This window comes from Salvia splendens, chromosome 21 (genome assembly GCF_004379255.2).
Source record: "Salvia splendens isolate huo1 chromosome 21, SspV2, whole genome shotgun sequence".
Lineage (NCBI taxonomy): Eukaryota > Viridiplantae > Streptophyta > Magnoliopsida > Lamiales > Lamiaceae > Salvia > Salvia splendens.
Window position 1 is genome coordinate 5,241,793 of NC_056052.1, and position 5,720 is coordinate 5,247,512.

The 5,720-nt window shown below is 37.7% G+C and overlaps 1 non-coding gene across 1 annotated transcript; it reads right to left on the reverse strand.

Annotated features, from left to right (window-relative positions):
- Positions 1 to 461: 461 nt before the first annotated feature.
- Positions 462 to 564, reverse strand: LOC121785620. The gene has a single exon (XR_006047005.1). It is a non-coding gene; the product is annotated as a U6 spliceosomal RNA (small nuclear RNA).
- Between the last annotated feature and the right edge of the window lie 5,156 nt (positions 565 to 5,720).

Genomic DNA, 5,720 nt, shown 5'->3' on the forward strand with positions numbered 1-5,720 from the left:
GAATAAATCGTGTTATATGATCTATTTATGATTAAAACTATTAAATATTGATTAAAACTAAGGCGTTGTCATACCTTATCGATTAAATATTAGACACTATCAAATATTGATTATGACTTATAATTTTTGTTATTTAATCATTTTTATTATTAAAAAATTTATGGATATTTAAATATTGAAATAAAGAAACAAAGTGAAGGATGACAAAAGGGAAGAAGTATCGTAATTATGAAATACTATCAGATTTAATACATAACTGAAATAATATCAAATTTAAAATGTTAAAAGTGTTAAAAGACTAAATTGCCCAAACCCCCCAAAACCCTCCAAAAGGGTATTTTCGACTGAAAACAGTGAAAATGGATCATTTTCGAGATAAACACTTAGTCTAGGGATGTCTGGCGATATTTTTAAAGTACAGGGATTATGGGCGAGATAAACCCATAGTCCATGGACCATTTTTGTAGTTCACTTATTTCTCTATTTATGCATGTCATCTTGTGCACGAGACATGCTAATTTTGTCTATATCATTCCAATATTTTGGATGTCTCCGAATGGAGTCAAACAGTAATAGTCTAATATCAACATAAGTTTCCAACTAAATCATGAATGAAATATTCAATCTTGATTATATCTAATTCTTTTCTTGTAATTTTTTTTATCAAAGATGTAAAAAGATGATTTTGAAATTTAAATTTAAGATTATTACATATTCAAACCTTAATATATGATGATAGTTATAGAATTCTTTAAATTTGTTAGTTAGTTCATGTACTTGTAGCTTTAAAAATACAACATCAACACATATGTCATCATCTACTAAGAACTAACAATATTGGTTATTCCTTTAGTTATACACTTACTTATAAATAGAATAAAGAACATGAAAAATATTGTTGATACAAAGTGAATAAATAAACATAAATATATTATTAAATTTAGATTTAGTTAATTAGATATAAAAATACAAGTTACATATGTTTTATTTTTGCATATAATTCATTTAGGATATCTTTAAAATACTTAAATAAAAAATTTAAATAATGCCCAGCCCAGCCCGGGCCTAGCAAAATTAGCTAGCCCACCTCAGACATGGGCCTGGGCAGGGTCGGGCCTCAATATAGACATGCCTCAATGGGTTCGGTCCGGGCCGGGCTGGCCTGGCCCAGCCCACTTTGACATCTCTACACAAATCCCTAATTTAACTAACTAAATAATGCTCGTATCATTTAGGATCCAAAATTTCGAACCAAAACAGTGCCGGAATCACCGGTTCCAGCGATTCCAAATCGGAACCACAAATAACCGTGAAACCAAACCAGAACCGCAAAAAACCACTGAAAACCTTCGGAATACCTCATGTTCGGTACCGAAACCGGCGGTTTTCAAACCGGAACCGTAATCGCAAAACATGCTCAAGGTTCGGTTCCGGTTCAAGCGTCGGTTCCGGAACCTTGGCCATGTCTACCACTATCCACCATTAGGAGTCCCGGTTTACCATTTGAGTTCTTACGTGATTAAGAGTGGTTCTTGATACTATAAATGGTATGTATATCTCACATTCCACTAACTCATTTTACTCGCATTTTATTTTATTATAAAACTAATACTCCATCCGTCCCATAAAAATATGGACAATAGATATGGCACAAGAATTAAGACAAAATTGTTAAAGTCAGAGAGAGGAGAAGAATGATAGTTAAAGTAGTGTTAGTAGATAGTGAGAGCTACATTATTAAATTGATATAACTTTCCAAAAATGGAATACACATATTTTTGTGGGACGAAAATGAAAAGTGCACGTATTTTTATGGGACGAATGGGTATATAAAATGGGTTTCACATTCCACTATCTTTTTTCACACACTTTCTTTTATACTCTTTCTATTTCCCATTAGGAGTTTTTTTTTTTTTTAAATTAACTTCATATATTTATATTATATATATGAAGGAGGAAATTACAAATCAACTCCTATAACAAGGAGGAAAGACAAATTACGCCACCCAGGGTTCGAACTCGAGACCTCCAGGATGGACGCGGTATCCTGCACCCTTTACCGCTAGGCCAAGGGGCTTGGATCTATTTCCCATTAGGAGTTCTACTCACATATTTTATTTATATTTTATTATAAAATTAAAATATACATAACAAAAGGTCTCATATTTCATTATCTTTATGCACCCACTTTTCATAGGAGTGTTTCTTAATATCTATATCAAACTCAAATGAGACTATTGATATCGAATGAAAGGAATATATTTTAAAATTCATGCCAAATTTAAAGGGAACTTTTAATTTAAACGGAGGGAGTGGTATAAAATATGAAGAATTAATACATATCTTTTTTAATTTTAGGATAAATTACGTGGACCGTGTATTAGTTTTCTAATGGGACTTCTACGACACTAGTACTTAATGATTTAATTAATTTTTATCTTTTAAATAATCCCTGACCAACAATGACGGACTAAGATACAAAATGCAGTGGAAATTAGATTTTAAATGGTTGAAGATAATCGAATTGATATACTCCTTCCCTCAGTTCATGAAGAAGAATCCCCTTATTCTATTTTGGATCCATTCACAAATAGGAGGTCCGGTTCATAATTACCATAAATGATAAGAGCATCCGTAATGGGGCGGACGATGGCACGCCCGATGGCGCGCATTGTCCGCGCCACCCATCGTCCGCCCCATTGCGGGTGCGTGCCACAGGCCGCGGACGATCGTCGCGCCCTATACGAAGGGCGCGGAGGATAGGCAATCGTCCGCGCCATCGTCCGCCCCACTGTGGGTTGCGCGGACGATGGCACGCATTTTTTATTTTCTATTTAAATCTCGTTTCTCATTCATTTGTGCATACAAACATATCGACTATCTCTTTACATATTCTCTCTCAACATCCAACAAAAATGAATCTCGGCGACGACACCAATAGTTCTAGTTCGTCTGATTCCGGTCGTTCGATTGACGAAGCATTAGATGCAGTCGTTGAAGAGGTCATGGCGGCATGCTATGCGCAAATGCAGCGCGAGAAGGAGGCGGCGGCAGCGGAGGTTGAGCAAGTCCATAGGCCTATTTGACATAGGACGTATGTCCGACGCGACCACCAGGAAGCTCACATACGTCTGGTTGAAGATTATTTTGCCGATCAACCACGATGGGGCCCGACTGTTTTCCGCCGCTGGTTTAGAATGTCGCGGTACCTTTTTCTCAGCATTGTTCGGACATTGTCTTCACGTGATGAATACTTCACGTTTTGGGAGGATAGCATCGGAAAACCCGGCCTTACACCATTGCAAAAGTGCTCGACTGCTATTCGTCAGTTGGCCTACGGCAGCACGGCGGACCTTTTTGACGAGTACCTACACTGCTGGGAGTCTACAGGCCGCGATTGTTTGAAGCGTTTTTGTAGGGGGATTGTAGAGGCCTATGGCGACACATATTTGTGCAAGCCGACTGCCACTAATTGTCAGGGTCTGATGCAGATGAACGAGACGGCGCACGGGCTTCCTGGGATGCTCTGGAGCATTGACTGTATGCACTGGGAGTGGAAGAATTGTCCGACGGCGTGGAGAGGCCAATTCACAAGTGGATACAAGGGCAGCCACCCGACGATGATCCTCGAAGCCGTCGCTGACCATCGGCTCTGGATCTGGCATGCTTACTTCGGCGTAGCCGGGTCGAACAACGACTTTAACGTCCTCAACTCGTCCACCCTCTTCACCGAGCAATGTAACGGCAACGGCCCGGCCATCGAGTTCACTGCCAACAGACGCCAATACCATATGGGGTACTACTTGGCCGATGACATCTACCCACGGTGGCCAGTTTTCCTAAAGACGGTCAGCTGTCCAATTGGTGAGAAAAGGGTTTTATTTGCGCAAAAGCAAGAGGCGGAGCGGAAGGATGTCGAGCGGGCATTTGGGGTGCTCCAATCACGGTGGGCAATTGTGAAAGGGCCGGCTCGTTTCTGGTACAAGGAAGTCATTGCCGATGTAATATATGCGTGCATAATCATGCACAACATGATAGTCGAGAATGAAGGCGAAAGCATCACCGATTGGAATGAAGACGACCGTGCATCTAGCTCTTCCGACACGTCGATCGAGACACCCTATAGAGGGTTACCGTTAGGCTTCGATGATGTTCTATCTAGACAGGCCTCAATGCGCAACCAACAGGATCATGCGCAGCTCATGAGCGACATGATTGATGGCTCGTAACCGCCGTCGCTGAGTTTGCGTTTTTTTTTATAATTCGCATTGTAATGTATTAATTTTTTTTAAATGAAATGAAGTTTTTGAAATTCGTATTTTAATGTATTAGTTTTTTTAAATTCGTATGGATTTGTAAATATTAAAAAAATGATGATGTGGCGCGCCTTAGGGCGCCCCACTGCAGGTGGGGAGGTAGGAGGATAAAACTGATGACGTGGCGCGCCATAGGACGCGCCTTAGGGCGCCCCACTGCTGATGCTCTAAAAATGTCTCATATTCCACTAACTCATTTCACTCATATATCATTTAAAACTAATATCAGTATATACAAGTAAGATTTATATTCTATGAACTTTCTTCCACCCATTTTTTTAATATTTCTTAAAATTCGCGCAAAAAAATGAGATTCCTATTTGTGGATGGGTGATACTACTCCCTCCGTCCGTGAAATGTTGTCCAGTTTTGCCATTATGTTCCGTCCGTGAAAAATTGTCCACTTTGCTTTTTTTATTTTTATTTTTGGTAAATGAACTTCACTTTCCACTAACTATTACACTCACATTCTACTATAAAACTAATGCTCACTCCGTCCTACTAGAAATGAAACGTTTTCCTTTTTGGGTTATCCCATTAAAAATGAAACGTTTCCTAAAATGAAAACAACACCATCTCTACTTTTTCTTCTCTCTTACTTTACTCTATTCTCATTAACTCACAAAACAATATTTTGCGTCGATACACCTTATCCTATTAATAAAAACAATATTTTGCGTCGATGAAGTATTAATTAGCTAGTAACCTTTTGCCAAGAATACCTATACACAACATTACTTTACTCAATAATAAAGGTGTAATATACATTCGCATATTGATTTAAAAGCAATTGCATAAATACAAAAAATAAGAGGGAGCGTTTTCATATTATATTAGCATACTACAATCTCAAATATAGATAAGTATTGGAATAATTTCATATAAATCCACTCACTGCAAAAATTATTACTTAAGGTAAGGAAAAGGAGCGAAGTGGGAAGATGAAATAAGCCCTAATCTATTCTTTATTTCTGATATTTTAAATGAATATTTACTTAAATAATTAGGAATTAATTAGGGAGTAAAAAATAAGAATTAAAAGTCTAATTTGGTCAAAATCGGGATTAAACCTGTTGACTGTTAGTTTTTAACGGAACAGTTAGTCCAGGACCAAATGTGATCCGATTTGAAATGTATAGGACTAAAAAATTCAAAAGATAAAGTTTAGCACCAAAATCGTAAAATTGTCATATGTTCACGATCAATTTTGGTCTTTAACTCGAGAAAAAATTCCCTAGTCTAGGAATACCACATGACAATGTGATGTGGTATGCCCCACCAATGTTATTTTGCCAAATGAAAATATACAGGGCATCTACTTCCAAGTAAAAGCATGCAAAATTTGGAAAGAAAAATGCATTAGTTCTCGTTTGTTAAGGAAACTATCCCTAATAATATGCATTT